Source organism: Pleurodeles waltl, chromosome 4_1 (assembly GCF_031143425.1).
Source record: "Pleurodeles waltl isolate 20211129_DDA chromosome 4_1, aPleWal1.hap1.20221129, whole genome shotgun sequence".
Classification (NCBI taxonomy): Eukaryota; Metazoa; Chordata; class Amphibia; order Caudata; family Salamandridae; genus Pleurodeles; species Pleurodeles waltl.
Window position 1 is genome coordinate 55590739 of NC_090442.1, and position 27380 is coordinate 55618118.

Consider the following 27380-nt stretch of genomic DNA (forward strand, 5'->3'; position numbering starts at 1 on the left):
CCTGAAAGCCTGCAAAGGAAAGTGTGCCCGGCAGAAGATAAGCTGCCTGGCAACTCAGAACCTTCTTCTAAGAGAAGTAAGACATGTCACAATGGAGTCTAAGCCTACCTGTCTTATGCCAGGACCTTAGAGCTGCAGGCAGGAGCACAAAGGTAAAAACATATATTGAGTCCCAACACGCTCACTGCGGTGGTTGGTCTCTGTGGCGCAATCGGTTAGCGCGTTCGGCTGTTAACCGAAAGGTTGGTGGTTCAAGCCCACCCAGGGACATATGCTTTTGCCTACATCAAGTCCTGAATTAAAACACAGCTGTCTGGCTTTGCTCTTAGAGCTCTCGCTTTGCCTGCGTGACATGCTCTATCTCAACATTTCTATCTTCTCTCATCTCTTCACCTCTAGTCATTTCCACCAATAGGACTGGAAACGGGACACCAAGCCTTCTACTTTAACCACAGGCGTACTGAGGGCCAATAAAAGGCACAGAAGCATTTCTTGATCGGGGGCTGAGAACTGCATGCACAGGGACCTCGTGGCGCAACGGTAGCGCGTCTGACTCCAGATCAGAAGGTTGCGTGTTCAAATCACGTCGGGATCACTCTTTGACATTTTTTTCCCCACCAAGTCTATATCTCTGACTTCTAAAGCAAAGCCAAAAGAAGGGCGCTTTGCATTGGCCGGGAATCGAACCCGGGCCTCCCGCGTGGCAGGCGAGAATTCTACCACTGAACCACCAATGCTTCACTTACATAGGCTGAGCAGAGAGCCCTGCCGTAGACAGTAGTGATGAGGCCCATGCATTCGCATGGGACACCTATGAACAAAGTTTGCATGGCAAGCCTTGGACTGCCAAACGTTCACATGCTGATGGCAGGAATCAGATGCAGGAGACTGAAACTATGAATGTTTCTGCTTTTGCTAAGGACAGTGGTTTGGGGCCAGTGTTGTGCTTGACAGAGCACGACATCAGCCTGCTCTCTGGCTGCTCCCGGGAGAAGTGGCTGACAGAAAGCACCCTCCAGACCACCAGCAATCTTGTGTTTCACAACATGCCACTGTCACTGGACTTTCCTTCTGGGAAAGCCTAGTCACTGACCTGGCCAGATTCCCTGTCCTCCCCAAAATCCTGGGGAGAAACGGGCAGAGTTCTGCGCCCTGCGCCCTCTTTCGCGTCCCTAACGCGCTCCCAACGCGCCCTACAGCCCTGGTCGGGCACAGCCCTGGTCGGGCTCATACCACTGGGGCCTCTGCCGAGGAAGAGCCCCGGAAGCCTAGGGCCAGGCCTATTGCACAGGCATCTTAGACCAGGCCATTCCGGGATTGCTGTGTTTCACGTCCTGCCCTTCAACACTCCTGGGAGGGCTTTCCCTGAGAACCCTCATGTCTCTGCCCTCCCAGGAGGCTGTGGTTCTATGCAAAATAGGGGGTGCACCACGGGCCGTCCCCTTTCCTCTCTCTCGCCAATATCTTTCACCAAAGCTGAGCCCTGCAGGTAAATGTATCTATCTGGCTGAGGGGCCAGGGAGGGCCTTTGCCTGCAGTCTTACAAGCCAGAGTGCAGAGAAGGCAGCAGCTCTGGGACCGGGACTCTGCTCAAAGACATATCTAACATGCCACAGTGGAGCTGAGATGGGCAAGACACGTGTCTCACAGGCAGGCAGCACAACAAGACAGTGGCAGGAAACTATGCTAACAAGGAAAGAGAAAAGTCACGTGTCTCGTGGCCTTCCCACCATTAGACAGTAGTCTGCGCAAGAAAACATCCAACAGTGACAGGACAACCAAGCAAATGACAAACGCTGTGCTGAATAAAGTCATCTTACATGACATTTCGTACAAAGGCCCAGATCATGGGTATGATCGCGCAGAAGCAGCAAGTATCAGAGCCACCGAACCTGAGGTGAGTTACACGAGGAGAAAGGGTGACATGGGGACAGGGGCTAGGGGCTCAGGGAACAGCTACCACAATTCAACCTCGGGTGTGGGGATGCCACTCATTGCGGGTACTGCCCTGGGATTTCCTTTTAGAAAGAATCGCTGGTTAAAGTGTAGTGCACAAAAAACCCAACTCCTCGATTACACTATTAGATAACATCCTTTAACTGCCCCACCCACCCTGTGTGAGTCTCACCCACTTCCCGCCTGCTCCCTCTAGTCTGAGAGTTGTATCTCCACAAAAAACACACAGTGGGGCTCAATGAGCTGCTCATGTCTGACATGGACACCTAAGCAGTGCTGGATTCACAACCTGAAAGCCTGCAAAGGAAAGTGTGCCCGGCAGAAGATAAGCTGCCTGGCAACTCAGAACCTTCTTCTAAGAGAAGTAAGACATGTCACAATGGAGTCTAAGCCTACCTGTCTTATGCCAGGACCTTAGAGCTGCAGGCAGGAGCACAAAGGTAAAAACATATATTGAGTCCCAACACGCTCACTGCGGTGGTTGGTCTCTGTGGCGCAATCGGTTAGCGCGTTTGGCTGTTAACCGAAAGGTTGGTGGTTCAAGCCCACCCAGGGACGTATGCTTTTGCCTACATCAAGTCCTGAATTAAAACACAGCTGTCTGGCTTTGCTCTTAGAGCTCTCGCTTTGCCTGCGTGACATGCTCTATCTCAACATTTCTATCTTCTCTCATCTCTTCACCTCTAGTCATTTCCACCAATAGGACTGGAAACGGGACACCAAGCCTTCTACTTTAACCACAGGCGTACTGAGGGCCAATAAAAGGCACAGAAGCATTTCTTGATCCGGGGCTGAGAACTGCATGCACAGGGACCTCGTGGCGCAACGGTAGCGCGTCTGATTCCAGATCAGAAGGTTGCGTGTTCAAATCACGGCGTGGTCACTCTTTGACATTTTTTCCCCCACCAAGTCTATATCTCTGACTTCTAAAGCAAAGCCAAAAGAAGGGCGCTTTGCATTGGCCGGGAATCGAACCCGGGCCTCCCGCGTGGCAGGCGAGAATTCTACCACTGAACCACCAATGCTTCACTTACATAGGCTGAGCAGAGAGCCCTGCCGTAGACAGTAGTGATGAGGCCCATGCATTCGCATGGGACACCTATGAACAAAGTTTGCATGGCAAGCCTTGGACTGCCAAACGTTCACATGCTGATGGCAGGAATCAGATGCAGGAGACTGAAACTATGAATGTTTCTGCTTTTGCTAAGGACAGTGGTTTGGGGCCAGTGTTGTGCTTGACAGAGCACGACATCAGCCTGCTCTCTGGCTGCTCCCGGGAGAAGTGGCTGACAGAAAGCACCCTCCAGACCACCAGCAATCTTGTGTTTCACAACATGCCACTGTCACTGGACTTTCCTTCTGGGAAAGCCTAGTCACTGACCTGGCCAGATTCCCTGTCCTCCCCAAAATCCTGGGGAGAAACGGGCAGAGTTCTGCGCCCTGCGCCCTCTTTCGCGTCCCTAACGCGCTCCCAACGCGCCCTACAGCCCTGGTCGGGCACAGCCCTGGTCGGGCTCATACCACTGGGGCCTCTGCCGAGGAAGAGCCCCGGAAGCCTAGGGCCAGGCCTATTGCACAGGCATCTTAGACCAGGCCATTCCGGGATTGCTGTGTTTCACGTCCTGCCCTTCAACACTCCTGGGAGGGCTTTCCCTGAGAACCCTCATGTCTCTGCCCTCCCAGGAGGCTGTGGTTCTATGCAAAATAGGGGGTGCACCACGGGCCGTCCCCTTTCCTCTCTCTCGCCAATATCTTTCACCAAAGCTGAGCCCTGCAGGTAAATGTATCTATCTGGCTGAGGGGCCAGGGAGGGCCTTTGCCTGCAGTCTTACAAGCCAGAGTGCAGAGAAGGCAGCAGCTCTGGGACCGGGACTCTGCTCAAAGACATATCTAACATGCCACAGTGGAGCTGAGATGGGCAAGACACGTGTCTCACAGGCAGGCAGCACAACAAGACAGTGGCAGGAAACTATGCTAACAAGGAAAGAGAAAAGTCACGTGTCTCGTGGCCTTCCCACCATTAGACAGTAGTCTGCGCAAGAAAACATCCAACAGTGACAGGACAACCAAGCAAATGACAAACGCTGTGCTGAATAAAGTCATCTTACATGACATTTCGTACAAAGGCCCAGATCATGGGGATGATCGCGCAGAAGCAGCAAGTATCAGAGCCACCGAACCTGAGGTGAGTTACACGAGGAGAAAGGGCGACATGGGGACAGGGGCTAGGGGCTCAGGGAACAGCTACCACAATGCAACCTCGTGTGTGGGGATGCCACTCATTGCGGGTACTGCCCTGGGATTTCCTTTTAGAAAGAATCGCTGGTTAAAGTGTAGTGCACAAAAAACCCAACTCCTCGATTACACTATTAGATAACATCCTTTAACTGCCCCACCCACCCTGTGTGAGTCTCACCCACTTCCCGCCTGCTCCCTCTAGTCTGAGAGTTGTATCTCCACAAAAAACACACAGTGGGGCTCAATGAGCTGCTCATGTCTGACATGGACACCTAAGCAGTGCTGGATTCACAACCTGAAAGCCTGCAAAGGAAAGTGTGCCCGGCAGAAGATAAGCTGCCTGGCAACTCAGAACCTTCTTCTAAGAGAAGTAAGACATGTCACAATGGAGTCTAAGCCTACCTGTCTTATGCCAGGACCTTAGAGCTGCAGGCAGGAGCACAAAGGTAAAAACATATATTGAGTCCCAACACGCTCACTGCGGTGGTTGGTCTCTGTGGCGCAATCGGTTAGCGCGTTTGGCTGTTAACCGAAAGGTTGGTGGTTCAAGCCCACCCAGGGACGTATGCTTTTGCCTACATCAAGTCCTGAATTAAAACACAGCTGTCTGGCTTTGCTCTTAGAGCTCTCGCTTTGCCTGCGTGACATGCTCTATCTCAACATTTCTATCTTCTCTCATCTCTTCACCTCTAGTCATTTCCACCAATAGGACTGGAAACGGGCCACCAAGCCTTCTACTTTAACCACAGGCGTACTGAGGGCCAATAAAAGGCACAGAAGCATTTCTTGATCCGGGGCTGAGAACTGCATGCACAGGGACCTCGTGGCGCAACGGTAGGGTGTCTGACTCCAGATCAGAAGGTTGCGTGTTCAAATCACGTCGGGGTCACTCTTTGACATTTTTTTCCCCACCAAGTCTATATCTCTGACTTCTAAAGCAAAGCCAAAAGAAGGGCGCTTTGCATTGGCCGGGAATCGAACCCGGGCCTCCCGCGTGGCAGGCGAGAATTCTACCACTGAACCACCAATGCTTCACTTACATAGGCTGAGCAGAGAGCCCTGCCGTAGACAGTAGTGATGAGGCCCATGCATTCGCATGGGACACCTATGAACAAAGTTTGCATGGCAAGCCTTGGACTGCCAAACGTTCACATGCTGATGGCAGGAATCAGATGCAGGAGACTGAAACTATGAATGTTTCTGCTTTTGCTAAGGACAGTGGTTTGGGGCCAGTGTTGTGCTTGACAGAGCACGACATCAGCCTGCTCTCTGGCTGCTCCCGGGAGAAGTGGCTGACAGAAAGCACCCTCCAGACCACCAGCAATCTTGTGTTTCACAACATGCCACTGTCACTGGACTTTCCTTCTGGGACAGCCTAGTCACTGACCTGGCCAGATTCCCTGTCCTCCCCAAAATCCTGGGGAGAAACGGGCAGAGTTCTGCGCCCTGCGCCCTCTTTCGCGTCCCTAACGCGCTCCCAACGCGCCCTACAGCCCTGGTCGGGCACAGCCCTGGTCGGGCTCATACCACTGGGGCCTCTGCCGAGGAAGAGCCCCGGAAGCCTAGGGCCAGGCCTATTGCACAGGCATCTTAGACCAGGCCATTCTGGGATTGCTGTGTTTCACGTCCTGCCCTTCAACACTCCTGGGAGGGCTTTCCCTGAGAACCCTCATGTCTCTCCCCTCCCAGGAGGCTGTGGTTCTATGCAAAATAGGGGGTGCACCACGGGCCGTCCCCTTTCCTCTCTCTCGCCAATATCTTTCACCAAAGCTGAGCCCTGCAGGTAAATGTATCTATCTGGCTGAGGGGCCAGGGAGGGCCTTTGCCTGCAGTCTTACAAGCCATAGTGCAGAGAAGGCAGCAGCTCTGGGACCGGGACTCTGCTCAAAGACATATCTAACATGCCACAGTGGAGCTGAGATGGGCAAGACACGTGTCTCACAGGCTGGCAGCACACCAAGACAGTGGCAGGAAACTATGCTAACAAGGAAAGAGAAAAGTCACGTGTCTCGTGGCCTTCCCACCATTAGACAGTAGTCTGCGCAAGAAAACATCCAACAGTGACAGGACAACCAATCAAATGACAAACGCCGTGCTGAATAAAGTCATCTTACATGACATTTCGTACAAAGGCCCAGATCATGGGGATGATCGCGCAGCAGAAGCAGCAAGTATCAGAGCCACCGAACCTGGGGTGAGTTACACGAGGAGAAAGGGCGACATGGGGACAGGGGCTATGGGCTCAGGGAACAGCTACCACAATGCAACCTCGGGTGTGGGGATGCCACTCATTGCGGGTACTGCCCTGGGATTTCCTTTTAGAAAGAATCGCTGGTTAAAGTGTAGTGCACAAAAAACCCAACTCCTCGATTACACTATTAGATAACATCCTTTAACTGCCCCACCCACCCTGTGTGAGTCTCACCCACTTCCCGCCTGCTCCCTCTAGTCTGAGAGTTGTATCTCCACAAAAAACACACAGTGGGGCTCAATGAGCTGCTCATGTCTGACATGGACACCTAAGCAGTGCTGGATTCACAACCTGAAAGCCTGCAAAGGAAAGTGTGCCCGGCAGAAGATAAGCTGCCTGGCAACTCAGAACCTTCTTCTAAGAGAAGTAAGACATGTCACAATGGAGTCTAAGCCTACCTGTCTTATGCCAGGACCTTAGAGCTGCAGGCAGGAGCACAAAGGTAAAAACATATATTGAGTCCCAACACGCTCACTGCGGTGGTTGGTCTCTGTGGCGCAATCGGTTAGCGCGTTCGACTGTTAACTGAAAGGTTGGTGGTTCAAGCCCACCCAGGGACGTATGCTTTTGCCTACATCAAGTCCTGAATTAAAACACAGCTGTCTGGCTTTGCTCTTAGAGCTCTCGCTTTGCCTGCATGACATGCTCTATCTCAACATTTCTATCTTCTCTCATCTCTTCACCTCTAGTCATTTCCACCAATAGGACTGGAAACGGGACACCAAGCCTTCTACTTTAACCACAGGCGTACTGAGGGCCAATAAAAGGCACAGAAGCATTTCTTGATCCGGGGCTGAGAACTGCATGCACAGGGACCTCGTGGCGCAACGGTAGCGCGTCTGACTCCAGATCAGAAGGTTGCGTGTTCAAATCACGTCGGGGTCCCTCTTTGACATTTTTTTACCCACCAAGTCTATATCTCTGACTTCTAAAGCAAAGCCAAAAGAAGGGCGCTTTGCATTGGCCGGGAATCGAACCCGGGCCTCCCACGTGGCAGGCAAGAATTCTACCACTGAACCACCAATGCTTCACTTACATAGGCTGAGCAGAGAGCCCTGCCGTAGACAGTAGTGATGAGGCCCATGCATTCGCATGGGACACCTATGAACAAAGTTTGCATGGCAAGCCTTGGACTGCCAAACGTTCACATGCTGATGGCAGGAATCAGATGCAGGAGACTGAAACTATGAATGTTTCTGCTTTTGCTAAGGACAGTGGTTTGGGGCCAGTGTTGTGCTTGACAGAGCACGACATCAGCCTGCTCTCTGGCTGCTCCCGGGAGAAGTGGCTGACAGAAAGCACCCTCCAGACCACCAGCAATCTTGTGTTTCACAACATGCCACTGTCACTGGACTTTCCTTCTGGGAAAGCCTAGTCACTGACCTGGCCAGATTCCCTGTCCTCCCCAAAATGCTGGGGAGAAACGGGCAGAGTTCTGCGCCCTGCGCCCTCTTTCGCGTCCCTAACGCGCTCCCAACGCGCCCTACAGCCCTGGTCGGGCACAGCCCTGGTCGGGCTCATACCACTGGGGCCTCTGCCGAGGAAGAGCCCCGGAAGCCTAGGGCCAGGCCTATTGCACAGGCATCTTAGACCAGGCCATTCCGGGATTGCTGTGTTTCACGTCCTGCCCTTCAACACTCCTGGGAGGGCTTTCCCTGAGAACCCTCATGTCTCTGCCCTCCCAGGAGGCTGTGGTTCTATGCAAAATAGGGGGTGCACCACGGGCCGTCCCCTTTCCTCTCTCTCGCCAATATCTTTCACCAAAGCTGAGCCCTGCAGGTAAATGTATCTATCTGGCTGAGGGGCCAGGGAGGGCCTTTGCCTGCAGTCTTACAAGCCAGAGTGCAGAGAAGGCAGCAGCTCTGGGACCGGGACTCTGCTCAAAGACATATCTAACATGCCACAGTGGAGCTGAGATGGGCAAGACACGTGTCTCACAGGCAGGCAGCACAACAAGACAGTGGCAGGAAACTATGCTAACAAGGAAAGAGAAAAGTCACGTGTCTCGTGGCCTTCCCACCATTAGACAGTAGTCTGCGCAAGAAAACATCCAACAGTGACAGGACAACCAAGCAAATGACAAACGCTGTGCTGAATAAAGTCATCTTACATGACATTTCGTACAAAGGCCCAGATCATGGGGATGATCGCGCAGAAGCAGCAAGTATCAGAGCCACCGAACCTGAGGTGAGTTACACGAGGAGAAAGGGCGACATGGGGACAGGGGCTAGGGGCTCAGGGAACAGCTACCACAATGCAACCCCGGGTGTGGGGATGCCACTCATTGCGGGTACTGCCCTGGGATTTCCTTTTAGAAAGAATCGCTGGTTAAAGTGTAGTGCACAAAAAACCCAACTCCTCGATTACACTATTAGATAACATCCTTTAACTGCCCCACCCACCCTGTGTGAGTCTCACCCACTTCCCGCCTGCTCCCTCTAGTCTGAGAGTTGTATCTCCACAAAAAACACACAGTGGGGCTCAATGAGCTGCTCATGTCTGACATGGACACCTAAGCAGTGCTGGATTCACAACCTGAAAGCCTGCAAAGGAAAGTGTGCACGGCAGAAGATAAGCTGCCTGGCAACTCAGAACCTTCTTCTAAGAGAAGTAAGACATGTCACAATGGAGTCTAAGCCTACCTGTTTTATGCCAGGACCTTAGAGCTGCAGGCAGGAGCACAAAGGTAAAAACATATATTGAGTCCCAACACGCTCACTGCGGTGGTTGGTCTCTGTGGCGCAATCGGTTAGCGCGTTCGGCTGTTAACCGAAAGGTTGGTGGTTCAAGCCCACCTAGGGACGTAAGCTTTTGCCTACATCAAGTCCTGAATTAAAACACAGCTGTCTGGCTTTGCTCTTAGAGCTCTCGCTTTGCCTGCGTGACATGCTCTATCTCAACATTTCTATCTTCTCTCATCTCTTCACCTCTAGTCATTTCCACCAATAGGACTGGAAACGGGCCACCAAGCCTTCTACTTTAACCACAGGCGTACTGAGGGCCAATAAAAGGCACAGAAGCATTTCTTGATCCGGGGCTGAGAACTACATGCACAGGGACCTCGTGGCGCAACGGTAGCGCGTCTGACTCCAGATCAGAAGGTTGCGTGTTCAAATCACGTTGGGGTCACTCTTTGACATTTTTTTCCCCTCCAAGTCTATATCTCTGACTTCTAAAGCAAAGCCAAAAGAAGGGCGCTTTGCATTGGCCGGGAATCGAACCCGGGCCTCCCGCGTGGCATGTGAGAATTCTACCACTGAACCACCAATGCATCACTTACATAGGCTGAGCAGAGAGCCCTGCCGTAGACAGTAGTGATGAGGCCCATGCATTCGCATGGGACACCTATGAACAAAGTTTGCATGGCAAGCCTTGGACTGCCAAACGTTCACATGCTGATGGCAGGAATCAGATGCAGGAGACTGAAACTATGAATGTTTCTGCTTTTGCTAAGGACAGTGGTTTGGGGCCAGTGTTGTGCTTGACAGAGCACAACATCAGCCTGCTCTCTGGCTGCTCCCGGGAGAAGTGGCTGACAGAAAGCACCCTCCAGACCACCAGCAATCTTGTGTTTCACAACATGCCACTGTCACTGGACTTTCCTTCTGGGAAAGCCTAGTCACTGACCTGGCCAGATTCCCTGTCCTCCCCAAAATCCGGGCGAGAAACGGACAGAGTTCTGCGCCCTGCGCCCTCTTTCGCTTCCCTAACGTGCTCCCAACGCGCCCTACAGCCCTGGTCGGGCACAGCCCTGGTCGGGCTCATACCACTGGGGCCTCTGCCGAGGAAGAGCCCCGGAAGCCTAGGGCCAGGCCTATTGCACAGGCATCTTAGACCAGGCCATTCCGGGATTGCTGTGTTTCACGTCCTGCCCTTCAACACTCCTGGGAGGGCTTTCCCTGAGAACCCTCAAGTCTCTGCCCTCCCAGGAGGCTGTGGTTCTATGCAAAATAGGGGGTGCACCACGGTCCGTCCCCTTTCCTCTCTCTCGCCAATATCTTTCACCAAAGCTGAGCCCTGCAGGTAAATGTATCTATCTGGCTGAGGGGCCAGGGAGGGCCTTTGCCTGCAGTCTTACAAGCCAGAGTGCAGAGAAGGCAGCAGCTCTGGGACCGGGACTCTGCTCAAAGACATATCTAACATGCCACAGTGGAGCTGAGATGGGCAAGACACGTGTCTCACAGGCTGGCAGCACACCAAGACAGTGGCAGGAAACTATGCTAACAAGGAAAGAGAAAAGTCACGTGTCTCGTGGCCTTCCCACCATTAGACAGTAGTCTGCGCAAGAAAACATCCAACAGTGACAGGACAACCAAGCAAATGACAAACGCTGTGCTGAATAAAGTCATCTTACATGACATTTCATACAAAGGCCCAGATCATGGGGATGATCGCGCAGCAGAAGCAGCAAGTATCAGAGCCACCGAACCTGGGGTGAGTTACACGAGGAGAAAGGGCGACATGGGGACAGGGGCTATGGGCTCAGGGAACAGCTACCACAATGCAACCTCGGGTGTGGGGATGCCACTCATTGCGGGTACTGCCCTGGGATTTCCTTTTAGAAAGAATCGCTGGTTAAAGTGTAGTGCACAAAAAACCCAACTCCTCGATTACACTATTAGATAACATCCTTTAACTGCCCCACCCACCCTGTGTGAGTCTCACCCACTTCCCGCCTGCTCCCTCTAGTCTGAGAGTTGTATCTCCACAAAAAACACACAGTGGGGCTCAATGAGCTGCTCATGTCTGACATGGACACCTAAGCAGTGCTGGATTCACAACCTGAAAGCCTGCAAAGGAAAGTGTGCCCGGCAGAAGATAAGCTGCCTGGCAACTCAGAACCTTCTTCTAAGAGAAGTAAGACATGTCACAATGGAGTCTAAGCCTACCTGTCTTATGCCAGGACCTTAGAGCTGCAGGCAGGAGCACAAAGGTAAAAACATATATTGAGTCCCAACACGCTCACTGCGGTGGTTGGTCTCTGTGGCGCAATCGGTTAGCGCGTTCGGCTGTTAACCGAAAGGTTGGTGGTTCAAGCCCACCCAGGGACATATGCTTTTGCCTACATCAAGTCCTGAATTAAAACACAGCTGTCTGGCTTTGCTCTTAGAGCTCTCGCTTTGCCTGCGTGACATGCTCTATCTCAACATTTCTATCTTCTCTCATCTCTTCACCTCTAGTCATTTCCACCAATAGGACTGGAAACGGGACACCAAGCCTTCTACTTTAACCACAGGCGTACTGAGGGCCAATAAAAGGCACAGAAGCATTTCTTGATCGGGGGCTGAGAACTGCATGCACAGGGACCTCGTGGCGCAACGGTAGCGCGTCTGACTCCAGATCAGAAGGTTGCGTGTTCAAATCACGTCGGGATCACTCTTTGACATTTTTTTCCCCACCAAGTCTATATCTCTGACTTCTAAAGCAAAGCCAAAAGAAGGGCGCTTTGCATTGGCCGGGAATCGAACCCGGGCCTCCCGCGTGGCAGGCGAGAATTCTACCACTGAACCACCAATGCTTCACTTACATAGGCTGAGCAGAGAGCCCTGCCGTAGACAGTAGTGATGAGGCCCATGCATTCGCATGGGACACCTATGAACAAAGTTTGCATGGCAAGCCTTGGACTGCCAAACGTTCACATGCTGATGGCAGGAATCAGATGCAGGAGACTGAAACTATGAATGTTTCTGCTTTTGCTAAGGACAGTGGTTTGGGGCCAGTGTTGTGCTTGACAGAGCACGACATCAGCCTGCTCTCTGGCTGCTCCCGGGAGAAGTGGCTGACAGAAAGCACCCTCCAGACCACCAGCAATCTTGTGTTTCACAACATGCCACTGTCACTGGACTTTCCTTCTGGGAAAGCCTAGTCACTGACCTGGCCAGATTCCCTGTCCTCCCCAAAATCCTGGGGAGAAACGGGCAGAGTTCTGCGCCCTGCGCCCTCTTTCGCGTCCCTAACGCGCTCCCAACGCGCCCTACAGCCCTGGTCGGGCACAGCCCTGGTCGGGCTCATACCACTGGGGCCTCTGCCGAGGAAGAGCCCCGGAAGCCTAGGGCCAGGCCTATTGCACAGGCATCTTAGACCAGGCCATTCCGGGATTGCTGTGTTTCACGTCCTGCCCTTCAACACTCCTGGGAGGGCTTTCCCTGAGAACCCTCATGTCTCTGCCCTCCCAGGAGGCTGTGGTTCTATGCAAAATAGGGGGTGCACCACGGGCCGTCCCCTTTCCTCTCTCTCGCCAATATCTTTCACCAAAGCTGAGCCCTGCAGGTAAATGTATCTATCTGGCTGAGGGGCCAGGGAGGGCCTTTGCCTGCAGTCTTACAAGCCAGAGTGCAGAGAAGGCAGCAGCTCTGGGACCGGGACTCTGCTCAAAGACATATCTAACATGCCACAGTGGAGCTGAGATGGGCAAGACACGTGTCTCACAGGCAGGCAGCACAACAAGACAGTGGCAGGAAACTATGCTAACAAGGAAAGAGAAAAGTCACGTGTCTCGTGGCCTTCCCACCATTAGACAGTAGTCTGCGCAAGAAAACATCCAACAGTGACAGGACAACCAAGCAAATGACAAACGCTGTGCTGAATAAAGTCATCTTACATGACATTTCGTACAAAGGCCCAGATCATGGGTATGATCGCGCAGAAGCAGCAAGTATCAGAGCCACCGAACCTGAGGTGAGTTACACGAGGAGAAAGGGTGACATGGGGACAGGGGCTAGGGGCTCAGGGAACAGCTACCACAATTCAACCTCGGGTGTGGGGATGCCACTCATTGCGGGTACTGCCCTGGGATTTCCTTTTAGAAAGAATCGCTGGTTAAAGTGTAGTGCACAAAAAACCCAACTCCTCGATTACACTATTAGATAACATCCTTTAACTGCCCCACCCACCCTGTGTGAGTCTCACCCACTTCCCGCCTGCTCCCTCTAGTCTGAGAGTTGTATCTCCACAAAAAACACACAGTGGGGCTCAATGAGCTGCTCATGTCTGACATGGACACCTAAGCAGTGCTGGATTCACAACCTGAAAGCCTGCAAAGGAAAGTGTGCCCGGCAGAAGATAAGCTGCCTGGCAACTCAGAACCTTCTTCTAAGAGAAGTAAGACATGTCACAATGGAGTCTAAGCCTACCTGTCTTATGCCAGGACCTTAGAGCTGCAGGCAGGAGCACAAAGGTAAAAACATATATTGAGTCCCAACACGCTCACTGCGGTGGTTGGTCTCTGTGGCGCAATCGGTTAGCGCGTTTGGCTGTTAACCGAAAGGTTGGTGGTTCAAGCCCACCCAGGGACGTATGCTTTTGCCTACATCAAGTCCTGAATTAAAACACAGCTGTCTGGCTTTGCTCTTAGAGCTCTCGCTTTGCCTGCGTGACATGCTCTATCTCAACATTTCTATCTTCTCTCATCTCTTCACCTCTAGTCATTTCCACCAATAGGACTGGAAACGGGCCACCAAGCCTTCTACTTTAACCACAGGCGTACTGAGGGCCAATAAAAGGCACAGAAGCATTTCTTGATCCGGGGCTGAGAACTCCATGCACAGGGACCTCGTGGCGCAACGGTAGGGTGTCTGACTCCAGATCAGAAGGTTGCGTGTTCAAATCACGTCGGGGTCACTCTTTGACATTTTTTTCCCCACCAAGTCTATATCTCTGACTTCTAAAGCAAAGCCAAAAGAAGGGCGCTTTGCATTGGCCGGGAATCGAACCCAGGCCTCCCGCGTGGCAGGCGAGAATTCTACCACTGAACCACCAATGCTTCACTTACATAGGCTGAGCAGAGAGCCCTGCCGTAGACAGTAGTGATGAGGCCCATGCATTCGCATGGGACACCTATGAACAAAGTTTGCATGGCAAGCCTTGGACTGCCAAACGTTCACATGCTGATGGCAGGAATCAGATGCAGGAGACTGAAACTATGAATGTTTCTGCTTTTGCTAAGGACAGTGGTTTGGGGCCAGTGTTGTGCTTGACAGAGCACGACATCAGCCTGCTCTCTGGCTGCTCCCGGGAGAAGTGGCTGACAGAAAGCACCCTCCAGACCACCAGCAATCTTGTGTTTCACAACATGCCACTGTCACTGGACTTTCCTTCTGGGAAAGCCTAGTCACTGACCTGGCCAGATTCCCTGTCCTCCCCAAAATCCTGGGGAGAAACGGGCAGAGTTCTGCGCCCTGCGCCCTCTTTCGCGTCCCTAACGCGCTCCCAACGCGCCCTACAGCCCTGGTCGGGCACAGCCCTGGTCGGGCTCATACCACTGGGGCCTCTGCCGAGGAAGAGCCCCGGAAGCCTAGGGCCAGGCCTATTGCACAGGCATCTTAGACCAGGCCATTCCGGGATTGCTGTGTTTCACGTCCTGCCCTTCAACACTCCTGGGAGGGCTTTCCCTGAGAACCCTCATGTCTCTGCCCTCCCAGGAGGCTGTGGTTCTATGCAAAATAGGGGGTGCACCACGGGCCGTCCCCTTTCCTCTCTCTCGCCAATATCTTTCACCAAAGCTGAGCCCTGCAGGTAAATGTATCTATCTGGCTGAGGGGCCAGGGAGGGCCTTTGCCTGCAGTCTTACAAGCCAGAGTGCAGAGAAGGCAGCAGCTCTGGGACCGGGACTCTGCTCAAAGACATATCTAACATGCCACAGTGGAGCTGAGATGGGCAAGACACGTGTCTCACAGGCAGGCAGCACAACAAGACAGTGGCAGGAAACTATGCTAACAAGGAAAGAGAAAAGTCACGTGTCTCGTGGCCTTCCCACCATTAGACAGTAGTCTGCGCAAGAAAACATCCAACAGTGACAGGACAACCAAGCAAATGACAAACGCTGTGCTGAATAAAGTCATCTTACATGACATTTCGTACAAAGGCCCAGATCATGGGGATGATCGCGCAGAAGCAGCAAGTATCAGAGCCACCGAACCTGAGGTGAGTTACACGAGGAGAAAGGGCGACATGGGGACAGGGGCTAGGGGCTCAGGGAACAGCTACCACAATGCAACCTCGGGTGTGGGGATGCCACTCATTGCGGGTACTGCCCTGGGATTTCCTTTTAGAAAGAATCGCTGGTTAAAGTGTAGTGCACAAAAAACCCAACTCCTCGATTACACTATTAGATAACATCCTTTAACTGCCCCACCCACCCTGTGTGAGTCTCACCCACTTCCCGCCTGCTCCCTCTAGTCTGAGAGTTGTATCTCCACAAAAAACACACAGTGGGGCTCAATGAGCTGCTCGTGTCTGACATGGACACCTAAGCAGTGCTGGATTCACAACCTGAAAGCCTGCAAAGGAAAGTGTACCCGGCAGAAGATAAGCTGCCTGGCAACTCAGAACCTTCTTCTAAGAGAAGTAAGACATGTCACAATGGAGTCTAAGCCTACCTGTCTTATGCCAGGACCTTAGAGCTGCAGGCAGGAGCACAAAGGTAAAAACATATATTGAGTCCCAACACACTCACTGCGGTGGTTGGTCTCTGTGGCGCAATCGGTTAGCGCGTTCGGCTGTTAACCGAAAGGTTGGTGGTTCAAGCCCACCCAGGGACGTATGCTTTTGCCTACATCAAGTCCTGAATTAAAACACAGCTGTCTGGCTTTGCTCTTAGAGCTCTCGCTTTGCCTGCGTGACATGCTCTATCTCAACATTTCTATCTTCTCTCATCTCTTCACCTCTAGTCATTTCCACCAATAGGACTGGAAACGGGACACCAAGCCTTCTACTTTAACCACAGGCGTACTGAGGGCCAATAAAAGGCACAGAAGCATTTCTTGATCCGGGGCTGAGAACTGCATGCACAGGGACCTCGTGGCGCAACGGTAGCGCGTCTGACTCCAGATCAGAAGGTTGCGTGTTCAAATCACGTCGGGGTCCCTCTTTGACATTTTTTTTACCCACCAAGTCTATATCTCTGACTTCTAAAGCAAAGCCAAAAGAAGGGCGCTTTGCATTGGCCGGGAATCGAACCCAGGCCTCCCACGTGGCAGGCAAGAATTCTACCACTGAACCACCAATGCTTCACTTACATAGGCTGAGCAGAGAGCCCTGCCGTAGACAGTAGTGATGAGGCCCATGCATTCGCATGGGACACCTATGAACAAAGTTTGCATGGCAAGCCTTGGACTGCCAAACGTTCACATGCTGATGGCAGGAATCAGATGCAGGAGACTGAAACTATGAATGTTTCTGCTTTTGCTAAGGACAGTGGTTTGGGGCCAGTGTTGTGCTTGACAGAGCACGACATCAGCCTGCTCTCTGGCTGCTCCCGGGAGAAGTGGCTGACAGAAAGTACCCTCCAGACCACCAGCAATCTTGTGTTTCACAACATGCCACTGTCACTGGACTTTCCTTCTGGGAAAGCCTAGTCACTGACCTGGCCAGATTCCCTGTCCTCCCCAAAATGCTGGGGAGAAACGGGCAGAGTTCTGCGCCCTGCGCCCTCTTTCGCGTCCCTAACGCGCTCCCAACGCGCCCTACAGCCCTGGTCGGGCACAGCCCTGGTCGGGCTCATACCACTGGGGCCTCTGCCGAGGAAGAGCCCCGGAAGCCTAGGGCCAGGCCTATTGCACAGGCATCTTAGACCAGGCCATTCCGGGATTGCTGTGTTTCACGTCCTGCCCTTCAACACTCCTGGGAGGGCTTTCCCTGAGAACCCTCATGTCTCTGCCCTCCCAGGAGGCTGTGGTTCTATGCAAAATAGGGGGTGCACCACGGGCCGTCCCCTTTCCTCTCTCTCGCCAATATCTTTCACCAAAGCTGAGCCCTGCAGGTAAATGTATCTATCTGGCTGAGGGGCCAGGGAGGGCCTTTGCCTGCAGTCTTACAAGCCAGAGTGCAGAGAAGGCAGCAGCTCTGGGACCGGGACTCTGCTCAAAGACATATCTAACATGCCACAGTGGAGCTGAGATGGGCAAGACACGTGTCTCACAGGCAGGCAGCACAACAAGACAGTGGCAGGAAACTATGCTAACAAGGAAAGAGAAAAGTCACGTGTCTCGTGGCCTTCCCACCATTAGACAGTAGTCTGCGCAAGAAAACATCCAACAGTGACAGGACAACCAAGCAAATGACAAACGCTGTGCTGAATAAAGTCATCTTACATGACATTTCGTACAAAGGCCCAGATCATGGGGATGATCGCGCAGAAGCAGCAAGTATCAGAGCCACCGAACCTGAGGTGAGTTACACGAGGAGAAAGGGCGACATGGGGACAGGGGCTAGGGGCTCAGGGAACAGCTACCACAATGCAACCTCGGGTGTGGGGATGCCACTCATTGCGGGTACTGCCCTGGGATTTCCTTTTAGAAAGAATCGCTGGTTAAAGTGTAGTGCACAAAAAACCCAACTCCTCGATTACACTATTAGATAACATCCTTTAACTGCCCCACCCACCCTGTGTGAGTCTCACCCACTTCCCGCCTGCTCCCTCTAGTCTGAGAGTTGTATCTCCACAAAAAACACACAGTGGGGCTCAATGAGCTGCTCATGTCTGACATGGACACCTAAGCAGTGCTGGATTCACAACCTGAAAGCCTGCAAAGGAAAGTGTGCACGGCAGAAGATAAGCTGCCTGGCAACTCAGAACCTTCTTCTAAGAGAAGTAAGACATGTCACAATGGAGTCTAAGCCTACCTGTTTTATGCCAGGACCTTAGAGCTGCAGGCAGGAGCACAAAGGTAAAAACATATATTGAGTCCCAACACGCTCACTGCGGTGGTTGGTCTCTGTGGCGCAATCGGTTAGCGCGTTCGGCTGTTAACCGAAAGGTTGGTGGTTCAAGCCCACCTAGGGACGTAAGCTTTTGCCTACATCAAGTCCTGAATTAAAACACAGCTGTCTGGCTTTGCTCTTAGAGCTCTCGCTTTGCCTGCGTGACATGCTCTATCTCAACATTTCTATCTTCTCTCATCTCTTCACCTCTAGTCATTTCCACCAATAGGACTGGAAACGGGCCACCAAGCCTTCTACTTTAACCACAGGCGTACTGATGGCCAATAAAAGGCACAGAAGCATTTCTTGATCCGGGGCTGAGAACTACATGCACAGGGACCTCGTGGCGCAACGGTAGCGCGTCTGACTCCAGATCAGAAGGTTGCGTGTTCAAATCACGTTGGGGTCACTCTTTGACATTTTTTTCCCCTCCAAGTCTATATCTCTGACTTCTAAAGCAAAGCCAAAAGAAGGGCGCTTTGCATTGGCCGGGAATCGAACCCGGGCCTCCCGCGTGGCATGTGAGAATTCTACCACTGAACCACCAATGCATCACTTACATAGGCTGAGCAGAGAGCCCTGCCGTAGACAGTAGTGATGAGGCCCATGCATTCGCATGGGACACCTATGAACAAAGTTTGCATGGCAAGCCTTGGACTGCCAAACGTTCACATGCTGATGGCAGGAATCAGATGCAGGAGACTGAAACTATGAATGTTTCTGCTTTTGCTAAGGACAGTGGTTTGGGGCCAGTGTTGTGCTTGACAGAGCACAACATCAGCCTGCTCTCTGGCTGCTCCCGGGAGAAGTGGCTGACAGAAAGCACCCTCCAGACCACCAGCAATCTTGTGTTTCACAACATGCCACTGTCACTGGACTTTCCTTCTGGGAAAGCCTAGTCACTGACCTGGCCAGATTCCCTGTCCTCCCCAAAATCCGGGCGAGAAACGGACAGAGTTCTGCGCCCTGCGCCCTCTTTCGCTTCCCTAACGTGCTCCCAACGCGCCCTACAGCCCTGGTCGGGCACAGCCCTGGTCGGGCTCATACCACTGGGGCCTCTGCCGAGGAAGAGCCCCGGAAGCCTAGGGCCAGGCCTATTGCATAGGCATCTTAGACCAGGCCATTCCGGGATTGCTGTGTTTCACGTCCTGCCCTTCAACACTCCTGGGAGGGCTTTCCCTGAGAACCCTCAAGTCTCTACCCTCCCAGGAGGCTGTGGTTCTATGCAAAATAGGGGGTGCACCACGGTCCGTCCCCTTTCCTCTCTCTCGCCAATATCTTTCACCAAAGCTGAGCCCTGCAGGTAAATGTATCTATCTGGCTGAGGGGCCAGGGAGGGCCTTTGCCTGCAGTCTTACAAGCCAGAGTGCAGAGAAGGCAGCAGCTCTGGGACCGGGACTCTGCTCAAAGACATATCTAACATGCCACAGTGGAGCTGAGATGGGCAAGACACGTGTCTCACAGGCTGGCAGCACACCAAGACAGTGGCAGGAAACTATGCTAACAAGGAAAGAGAAAAGTCACGTGTCTTGTGGCCTTCCCACCATTAGACAGTAGTCTGCGCAAGAAAACATCCAACAGTGACAGGACAACCAAGCAAATGACAAACGCTGTGCTGAATAAAGTCATCTTACATGACATTTCATACAAAGGCCCAGATCATGGGGATGATCGCGCAGCAGAAGCAGCAAGTATCAGAGCCACCGAACCTGGGGTGAGTTACACGAGGAGAAAGGGCGACATGGGGACAGGGGCTATGGGCTCAGGGAACAGCTACCACAATGCAACCTCGGGTGTGGGGATGCCACTCATTGCGGGTACTGCCCTGGGATTTCCTTTTAGAAAGAATCGCTGGTTAAAGTGTAGTGCACAAAAAACCCAACTCCTCGATTACACTATTAGATAACATCCTTTAACTGCCCCACCCACCCTGTGTGAGTCTCACCCACTTCCCGCCTGCTCCCTCTAGTCTGAGAGTTGTATCTCCACAAAAAACACACAGTGGGGCTCAATGAGCTGCTCATGTCTGACATGGACACCTAAGCAGTGCTGGATTCACAACCTGAAAGCCTGCAAAGGAAAGTGTGCCCGGCAGAAGATAAGCTGCCTGGCAACTCAGAACCTTCTTCTAAGAGAAGTAAGACATGTCACAATGGAGTCTAAGCCTACCTATCTTATGCCAGGAGCTTAGAGCTGCAGGCAGGAGCACAAAGGTAAAAACATATATTGAGTCCCAACACGCTTACTGCGGTGGTTGGTCTCTGTGGCGCAATCGGTTAGCGCGTTCGGCTGTTAACCGAAAGGTTGGTGGTTCAAGCCCACCCAGGGACATATGCTTTTGCCTACATCAAGTCCTGAATTAAAACACAGCTGTCTGGCTTTGCTCTTAGAGCTCTCGCTTTGCCTGCGTGACATGCTCTATCTCAACATTTCTATCTTCTCTCATCTCTTCACCTCTAGTCATTTCCACCAATAGGACTGGAAACGGGACACCAAGCCTTCTACTTTAACCACAGGCGTACTGAGGGCCAATAAAAGGCACAGAAGCATTTCTTGATCGGGGGCTGAGAACTGCATGCACAGGGACCTCGTGGCGCAACGGTAGCGCGTCTGACTCCAGATCAGAAGGTTGCGTGTTCAAATCACGTCGGGATCACTCTTTGACATTTTTTTCCCCACCAAGTCTATATCTCTGACTTCTAAAGCAAAGCCAAAAGAAGGGCGCTTTGCATTGGCCGGGAATCGAACCCGGGCCTCCCGCGTGGCAGGCGAGAATTCTACCACTGAACCACCAATGCTTCACTTACATAGACTGAGCAGAGAGCCCTGCCGTAGACAGTAGTGATGAGGCCCATGCATTCGCATGGGACACCTATGAACAAAGTTTGCATGGCAAGCCTTGGACTGCCAAACGTTCACATGCTGATGGCAGGAATCAGATGCAGGAGACTGAAACTATGAATGTTTCTGCTTTTGCTAAGGACAGTGGTTTGGGGCCAGTGTTGTGCTTGACAGAGCACGACATCAGCCTGCTCTCTGGCTGCTCCCGGGAGAAGTGGCTGACAGAAAGCACCCTCCAGACCACCAGCAATCTTGTGTTTCACAACATGCCACTGTCACTGGACTTTCCTTCTGGGAAAGCCTAGTCACTGACCTGGCCAGATTCCCTGTCCTCCCCAAAATCCTGGGGAGAAACGGGCAGAGTTCTGCGCCCTGCGCCCTCTTTCGCGTCCCTAACGCGCTCCCAACGCGCCCTACAGCCCTGGTCGGGCACAGCCCTGGTCGGGCTCATACCACTGGGGCCTCTGCCGAGGAAGAGCCCCGGAAGCCTAGGGCCAGGCCTATTGCACAGGCATCTTAGACCAGGCCATTCCGGGATTGCTGTGTTTCACGTCCTGCCCTTCAACACTCCTGGGAGGGCTTTCCCTGAGAACCCTCATGTCTCTGCCCTCCCAGGAGGCTGTGGTTCTATGCAAAATAGGGGGTGCACCACGGGCCGTCCCCTTTCCTCTCTCTCGCCAATATCTTTCACCAAAGCTGAGCCCTGCAGGTAAATGTATCTATCTGGCTGAGGGGCCAGGGAGGGCCTTTGCCTGCAGTCTTACAAGCCAGAGTGCAGAGAAGGCAGCAGCTCTGGGACCGGGACTCTGCTCAAAGACATATCTAACATGCCACAGTGGAGCTGAGATGGGCAAGACACGTGTCTCACAGGCAGGCAGCACAACAAGACAGTGGCAGGAAACTATGCTAACAAGGAAAGAGAAAAGTCACGTGTCTCGTGGCCTTCCCACCATTAGACAGTAGTCTGCGCAAGAAAACATCCAACAGTGACAGGACAACCAAGCAAATGACAAACGCTGTGCTGAATAAAGTCATCTTACATGACATTTCGTACAAAGGCCCAGATCATGGGGATGATCGCGCAGAAGCAGCAAGTATCAGAGCCACCGAACCTGAGGTGAGTTACACGAGGAGAAAGGGTGACATGGGGACAGGGGCTAGGGGCTCAGGGAACAGCTACCACAATGCAACCTCGGGTGTGGGGATGCCACTCATTGCGGGTACTGCCCTGGGATTTCCTTTTAGAAAGAATCGCTGGTTAAAGTGTAGTGCACAAAAAACCCAACTCCTCGATTACACTATTAGATAACATCCTTTAACTGCCCCACCCACCCTGTGTGAGTCTCACCCACTTCCCGCCTGCTCCCTCTAGTCTGAGAGTTGTATCTCCACAAAAAACACACAGTGGGGCTCAATGAGCTGCTCATGTCTGACATGGACACCTAAGCAGTGCTGGATTCACAACCTGAAAGCCTGCAAAGGAAAGTGTGCCCGGCAGAAGATAAGCTGCCTGGCAACTCAGAACCTTCTTCTAAGAGAAGTAAGACATGTCACAATGGAGTCTAAGCCTACCTGTCTTATGCCAGGACCTTAGAGCTGCAGGCAGGAGCACAAAGGTAAAAACATATATTGAGTCCCAACACGCTCACTGCGGTGGTTGGTCTCTGTGGCGCAATCGGTTAGCGCGTTTGGCTGTTAACCGAAAGGTTGGTGGTTCAAGCCCACCCAGGGACGTATGCTTTTGCCTACATCAAGTCCTGAATTAAAACACAGCTGTCTGGCTTTGCTCTTAGAGCTCTCGCTTTGCCTGCGTGACATGCTCTATCTCAACATTTCTATCTTCTCTCATCTCTTCACCTCTAGTCATTTCCACCAATAGGACTGGAAACGGGCCACCAAGCCTTCTACTTTAACCACAGGCGTACTGAGGGCCAATAAAAGGCACAGAAGCATTTCTTGATCCGGGGCTGAGAACTGCATGCACAGGGACCTCGTGGCGCAACGGTAGGGTGTCTGACTCCAGATCAGAAGGTTGCGTGTTCAAATCACGTCGGGGTCACTCTTTGACATTTTTTTCCCCACCAAGTCTATATCTCTGACTTCTAAAGCAAAGCCAAAAGAAGGGCACTTTGCATTGGCCGGGAATCGAACCCGGGCCTCCCGCGTGGCAGGCGAGAATTCTACCACTGAACCACCAATGCTTCACTTACATAGGCTGAGCAGAGAGCCCTGCCGTAGACAGTAGTGATGAGGCCCATGCATTCGCATGGGACACCTATGAACAAAGTTTGCATGGCAAGCCTTGGACTGCCAAACGTTCACATGCTGATGGCAGGAATCAGATGCAGGAGACTGAAACTATGAATGTTTCTGCTTTTGCTAAGGACAGTGGTTTGGGGCCAGTGTTGTGCTTGACAGAGCACGACATCAGCCTGCTCTCTGGCTGCTCCCGGGAGAAGTGGCTGACAGAAAGCACCCTCCAGACCACCAGCAATCTTGTGTTTCACAACATGCCACTGTCACTGGACTTTCCTTCTGGGAAAGCCTAGTCACTGACCTGGCCAGATTCCCTGTCCTCCCCAAAATCCTGGGGAGAAACGGGCAGAGTTCTGCGCCCTGCGCCCTCTTTCGCGTCCCTAACGCGCTCCCAACGCGCCCTACAGCCCTGGTCGGGCACAGCCCTGGTCGGGCTCATACCACTGGGGCCTCTGCCGAGGAAGAGCCCCGGAAGCCTAGGGCCAGGCCTATTGCACATGCATCTTAGACCAGGCCATTCCGGGATTGCTGTGTTTCACGTCCTGCCCTTCAACACTCCTGGGAGGGCTTTCCCTGAGAACCCTCATGTCTCTGCCCTCCCAGGAGGCTGTGGTTCTATGCAAAATAGGGGGTGCACCACGGGCCGTCCCCTTTCCTCTCTCTCGCCAATATCTTTCACCAAAGCTGAGCCCTGCAGGTAAATGTATCTATCTGGCTGAGGGGCCAGGGAGGGCCTTTGCCTGCAGTCTTACAAGCCAGAGTGCAGAGAAGGCAGCAGCTCTGGGACCGGGACTCTGCTCAAAGACATATCTAACATGCCACAGTGGAGCTGAGATGGGCAAGACACGTGTCTCACAGGCAGGCAGCACAACAAGACAGTGGCAGGAAACTATGCTAACAAGGAAAGAGAAAAGTCACGTGTCTCGTGGCCTTCCCACCATTAGACAGTAGTCTGCGCAAGAAAACATCCAACAGTGACAGGACAACCAAGCAAATGACAAACGCTGTGCTGAATAAAGTCATCTTACATGACATTTCGTACAAAGGCCCAGATCATGGGGATGATCGCGCAGAAGCAGCAAGTATCAGAGCCACCGAACCTGAGGTGAGTTACACGAGGAGAAAGGGCGACATGGGGACAGGGGCTAGGGGCTCAGGGAACAGCTACCACAATGCAACCTCGGGTGTGGGGATGCCACTCATTGCGGGTACTGCCCTGGGATTTCCTTTTAGAAAGAATCGCTGGTTAAAGTGTAGTGCACAAAAAACCCAACTCCTCGATTACACTATTAGATAACATCCTTTAACTGCCCCACCCACCCTGTGTGAGTCTCACCCACTTCCCGCCTGCTCCCTCTAGTCTGAGAGTTGTATCTCCACAAAAAACACACAGTGGGGCTCAATGAGCTGCTCATGTCTGACATGGACACCTAAGCAGTGCTGGATTCACAACCTGAAAGCCTGCAAAGGAAAGTGTGCCCGGCAGAAGATAAGCTGCCTGGCAACTCAGAACCTTCTTCTAAGAGAAGTAAGACATGTCACAATGGAGTCTAAGCCTACCTGTCTTATGCCAGGACCTTAGAGCTGCAGGCAGGAGCACAAAGGTAAAAACATATATTGAGTCCCAACACACTCACTGCGGTGGTTGGTCTCTGTGGCGCAATCGGTTAGCGCGTTCGGCTGTTAACCGAAAGGTTGGTGGTTCAAGCCCACCCAGGGACGTATGCTTTTGCCTACATCAAGTCCTGAATTAAAACACAGCTGTCTGGCTTTGCTCTTAGAGCTCTCGCTTTGCCTGCGTGACATGCTCTATCTCAACATTTCTATCTTCTCTCATCTCTTCACCTCTAGTCATTTCCACCAATAGGACTGGAAACGGGACACCAAGCCTTCTACTTTAACCACAGGCGTACTGAGGGCCAATAAAAGGCACAGAAGCATTTCTTGATCCGGGGCTGAGAACTGCATGCACAGGGACCTCGTGGCGCAACGGTAGCGCGTCTGACTCCAGATCAGAAGGTTGCGTGTTCAAATCACGGCGTGGTCACTCTTTGACATTTTTTCCCCCACCAAGTCTATATCTCTGACTTCTAAAGCAAAGCCAAAAGAAGGGCGCTTTGCATTGGCCGGGAATCGAACCCGGGCCTCCCGCGTGGCAGGCGAGAATTCTACCACTGAACCACCAATGCTTCACTTACATAGGCTGAGCAGAGAGCCCTGCCGTAGACAGTAGTGATGAGGCCCATGCATTCGCATGGGACACCTATGAACAAAGTTTGCATGGCAAGCCTTGGACTGCCAAACGTTCACATGCTGATGGCAGGAATCAGATGCAGGAGACTGAAACTATGAATGTTTCTGCTTTTGCTAAGGACAGTGGTTTGGGGCCAGTGTTGTGCTTGACAGAGCACGACATCAGCCTGCTCTCTGGCTGCTCCCGGGAGAAGTGGCTGACAGAAAGCACCCTCCAGACCACCAGCAATCTTGTGTTTCACAACATGCCACTGTCACTGGACTTTCCTTCTGGGAAAGCCTAGTCACTGACCTGGCCAGATTCCCTGTCCTCCCCAAAATCCTGGGGAGAAACGGGCAGAGTTCTGCGCCCTGCGCCCTCTTTCGCGTCCCTAACGCGCTCCCAACGCGCCCTACAGCCCTGGTCGGGCACAGCCCTGGTCGGGCTCATACCACTGGGGCCTCTGCCGAGGAAGAGCCCCGGAAGCCTAGGGCCAGGCCTATTGCACAGGCATCTTAGACCAGGCCATTCCGGGATTGCTGTGTTTCACGTCCTGCCCTTCAACACTCCTGGGAGGGCTTTCCCTGAGAACCCTCATGTCTCTGCCCTCCCAGGAGGCTGTGGTTCTATGCAAAATAGGGGGTGCACCACGGGCCGTCCCCTTTCCTCTCTCTCGCCAATATCTTTCACCAAAGCTGAGCCCTGCAGGTAAATGTATCTATCTGGCTGAGGGGCCAGGGAGGGCCTTTGCCTGCAGTCTTACAAGCCAGAGTGCAGAGAAGGCAGCAGCTCTGGGACCGGGACTCTGCTCAAAGACATATCTAACATGCCACAGTGGAGCTGAGATGGGCAAGACACGTGTCTCACAGGCAGGCAGCACAACAAGACAGTGGCAGGAAACTATGCTAACAAGGAAAGAGAAAAGTCACGTGTCTCGTGGCCTTCCCACCATTAGACAGTAGTCTGCGCAAGAAAACATCCAACAGTGACAGGACAACCAAGCAAATGACAAACGCTGTGCTGAATAAAGTCATCTTACATGACATTTCATACAAAGGCCCAGATCATGGGGATGATCGCGCAGCAGAAGCAGCAAGTATCAGAGCCACCGAACCTGGGGTGAGTTACACGAGGAGAAAGGGCGACATGGGGACAGGGGCTATGGGCTCAGGGAACAGCTACCACAATGCAACCTCGGGTGTGGGGATGCCACTCATTGCGGGTACTGCCCTGGGATTTCCTTTTAGAAAGAATCGCTGGTTAAAGTGTAGTGCACAAAAAACCCAACTCCTCGATTACACTATTAGATAACATCCTTTAACTGCCCCACCCACCCTGTGTGAGTCTCACCCACTTCCCGCCTGCTCCCTCTAGTCTGAGAGTTGTATCTCCACAAAAAACACACAGTGGGGCTCAATGAGCTGCTCATGTCTGACATGGACACCTAAGCAGTGCTGGATTCACAACCTGAAAGCCTGCAAAGGAAAGTGTGCCCGGCAGAAGATAAGCTGCCTGGCAACTCAGAACCTTCTTCTAAGAGAAGTAAGACATGTCACAATGGAGTCTAAGCCTACCTATCTTATGCCAGGAGCTTAGAGCTGCAGGCAGGAGCACAAAGGTAAAAACATATATTGAGTCCCAACACGCTTACTGCGGTGGTTGGTCTCTGTGGCGCAATCGGTTAGCGCGTTCGGCTGTTAACCGAAAGGTTGGTGGTTCAAGCCCACCCAGGGACATATGCTTTTGCCTACATCAAGTCCTGAATTAAAACACAGCTGTCTGGCTTTGCTCTTAGAGCTCTCGCTTTGCCTGCGTGACATGCTCTATCTCAACATTTCTATCTTCTCTCATCTCTTCACCTCTAGTCATTTCCACCAATAGGACTGGAAACGGGACACCAAGCCT

At 52.5% G+C, this 27380-nt stretch overlaps 13 non-coding genes across 13 annotated transcripts; 6 read left to right on the forward strand and 7 right to left on the reverse strand.

Annotated features, from left to right (window-relative positions):
- The first annotated feature begins 196 nt into the window (after positions 1-196).
- On the forward strand, positions 197-270 carry TRNAN-GUU (transfer RNA asparagine (anticodon GUU)). Its single transcript has one exon. It is a non-coding gene; the product is annotated as a tRNA-Asn (tRNA).
- Positions 271-666: 396 nt separating this feature from the next.
- TRNAG-GCC (transfer RNA glycine (anticodon GCC)) lies at positions 667-737 on the reverse strand. Its single transcript has one exon. It is a non-coding gene; the product is annotated as a tRNA-Gly (tRNA).
- A 2173-nt stretch (positions 738-2910) lies between these two features.
- Positions 2911-2981, reverse strand: TRNAG-GCC (transfer RNA glycine (anticodon GCC)). The gene has a single exon. It is a non-coding gene; the product is annotated as a tRNA-Gly (tRNA).
- Positions 2982-5154: 2173 nt separating this feature from the next.
- Positions 5155-5225, reverse strand: TRNAG-GCC (transfer RNA glycine (anticodon GCC)). Its single transcript has one exon. It is a non-coding gene; the product is annotated as a tRNA-Gly (tRNA).
- A 6197-nt stretch (positions 5226-11422) lies between these two features.
- Positions 11423-11496, forward strand: TRNAN-GUU (transfer RNA asparagine (anticodon GUU)). The gene has a single exon. It is a non-coding gene; the product is annotated as a tRNA-Asn (tRNA).
- Positions 11497-11892: 396 nt separating this feature from the next.
- Positions 11893-11963, reverse strand: TRNAG-GCC (transfer RNA glycine (anticodon GCC)). The gene has a single exon. It is a non-coding gene; the product is annotated as a tRNA-Gly (tRNA).
- Positions 11964-15910: 3947 nt separating this feature from the next.
- On the forward strand, positions 15911-15984 carry TRNAN-GUU (transfer RNA asparagine (anticodon GUU)). Its single transcript has one exon. It is a non-coding gene; the product is annotated as a tRNA-Asn (tRNA).
- Positions 15985-20402: 4418 nt separating this feature from the next.
- On the forward strand, positions 20403-20476 carry TRNAN-GUU (transfer RNA asparagine (anticodon GUU)). The gene has a single exon. It is a non-coding gene; the product is annotated as a tRNA-Asn (tRNA).
- Positions 20477-20872: 396 nt separating this feature from the next.
- TRNAG-GCC (transfer RNA glycine (anticodon GCC)) lies at positions 20873-20943 on the reverse strand. The gene has a single exon. It is a non-coding gene; the product is annotated as a tRNA-Gly (tRNA).
- A 2173-nt stretch (positions 20944-23116) lies between these two features.
- TRNAG-GCC (transfer RNA glycine (anticodon GCC)) lies at positions 23117-23187 on the reverse strand. Its single transcript has one exon. It is a non-coding gene; the product is annotated as a tRNA-Gly (tRNA).
- Positions 23188-24890: 1703 nt separating this feature from the next.
- TRNAN-GUU (transfer RNA asparagine (anticodon GUU)) lies at positions 24891-24964 on the forward strand. The gene has a single exon. It is a non-coding gene; the product is annotated as a tRNA-Asn (tRNA).
- A 396-nt stretch (positions 24965-25360) lies between these two features.
- TRNAG-GCC (transfer RNA glycine (anticodon GCC)) lies at positions 25361-25431 on the reverse strand. Its single transcript has one exon. It is a non-coding gene; the product is annotated as a tRNA-Gly (tRNA).
- Positions 25432-27137: 1706 nt separating this feature from the next.
- On the forward strand, positions 27138-27211 carry TRNAN-GUU (transfer RNA asparagine (anticodon GUU)). The gene has a single exon. It is a non-coding gene; the product is annotated as a tRNA-Asn (tRNA).
- Positions 27212-27380: the final 169 nt, after the last annotated feature.